Source organism: Vipera ursinii, assembly GCF_947247035.1.
Source record: "Vipera ursinii genome assembly, chromosome: Z".
Taxonomy (NCBI): Eukaryota; Metazoa; Chordata; class Lepidosauria; order Squamata; family Viperidae; genus Vipera; species Vipera ursinii.
In genome coordinates, this window is record NC_139517.1 from 1,633,189 (window position 1) to 1,635,158 (window position 1,970).

The following is a 1,970-nucleotide window of genomic DNA, read 5'->3' on the forward strand; positions in this document are numbered from 1 at the left end:
AAGGAAGGAAGGAAGGAAGGAAGGAAGAAAGAGGGAGGGAGGGAGGGAAGGGAAGGGAAGGGAAGGAAGGAAGGAAGGAGGAAGGAAGGAAAGTACTTAGCAACACCACGATCCCTATAAAAGGCGGCTGTGTGTGTGTGTGTGTGTGTGTGTGTGTGTGTCTTCCAATTTCCCAAGGCCAGCGGAAGGTGTGAGAATGGCAAGCCGTGGAGGCGGTGCTGCTGGTGGTCCTTTGATGCTGCAGGTGTAGCAACCAAACATAACTCCTTAATAAGAGTCACCCGGGCCAACTCCCCTCTCATTCACCCTTGTTGTAAATCAGAAGCAACTCCACCTAACTGCCACGGAAAATCACTTCCGCCGTATTAAAGACGCAGGAGAGGCCATTAATCCCACCCTTCCCCCCCCCTGGGCTTTTCTCCGCTGGTGTTTTAACCTCCCGCTCCTCCCTCCGCAGGCACAAGAGGAAGGGAGCCCCCCCCCCGCAGGGCCACCCCCCACTCGTTAATATCACAGGACAGCTACCTCCGCAGTAATTAGAGGCTCCAGAGAGCCCCGTCGGCCGATTTCTCTTGCCTCGCCTGACAAAGCGGGGCCGGGAAAGAGATGGAAGAGGCTCTCGCCTTAACCCGGCAGTGATGAATTGGGGTGTGTGTGTGTGTGTGTGTGTGAGCCAGCCTAAAGTGTCGACCTTCCCACGTTTCTCCCCAAATTGGAAGCGCAAGCACGCAGGTGGCCCGCTGTCACCCAATTCACAAAACCGAGTTTCCAACAAGCGGAGACGCTAGGGGTGGCTTTTTTTTTTTTGACCTCAAGTCAAATCGGTTCGGGGATAGACATAGAATGAAGGCTACTGCTAAGCTTGTAAGCCGCCCTGAGTCTTCGGAGAAGGGCGGGATATAAATGGAATTAAAATAAAAAATAAAATAAATAAAACCCAGGATTAAGCCCAACACCTTCAGACAACATGGGGTCAAAGAGAGAGAGAGAGAGGATACAAAAACCCCTCTGTGAGAAGAAATCGACCGGTGGATGTCACCTCCAGAAGCGGTGGAGGCTCCATCGCCGATGGTTTTCAAGAAGAGATGGTCTGAAATGGTATCTAGGGCCTCCAGCGTGGGTAACAGCGTCGGAGGTCCCTTCCGACGCTGTTATTCCATTAATGAATCAGTGGGACGTCTCGCCGCCAGGGGTTGCGTAGGGGGTTGGACTGGAGGACCTCCGAGGTTCCCTTCCAGACCCAAGGGTCCGACGTTCTCAATTCTAAATAGGGACACTCTCCCCGTTCAGGTTCAAGATCCTGCTCGGCCATAACCCTTACAAGATAGCCGACCGTAGCCATTCGGGGGCCCGGCCTCTTTTACAATGGCGATTACTAAATGTATTCAAGCGCTAGGTCGCACCCGGGACTTGCTGCGAAACGTTTAGGCCTTCATTCAAGCTGAAGTCCACAAGCTGGGGTCTTCCAACTTGGCTCTTTGGTGACTTGTGGACTTCAACTCCCAGAATTCCTCAGCCGGCGTGCTTGGCTGAGGAATTCTGGGAGCTGAAGTCCACAAGCTGGGGTCTTCCAACTTGGCCCTTTGGTGACTTGTGGACTTCGACTCCCAGAATTCCTCAGCCGGCGTGCCTGGCTGAGGAATTCTGGGAGTTGAAGTCTACAAGCCATCAAACGGCCAAGTTAGAAGACCCCTGGTCTAGAACAAGGTGAGGTTCAAAGACAGCATAGCCAGCGGACACTATTAAAAGCCGAGTGCCGAGTTGACGACCCCCAGGAACGACACAGGCGCTGCTTCAATCCGTTGGAAATACAGGAAGTCCTCGACTTACGACTGAGCCCAACATTTACGTCACTGAGTGAGACACTTGTTGAGTCTCGAGCCATCTTACCAGAGTGGTTTAAGTGAATCACTGCAGTGGTTAAGTTAGTAACCTGGCTGTTAAGCGAATCTGCCTTCCCCAATTGACTT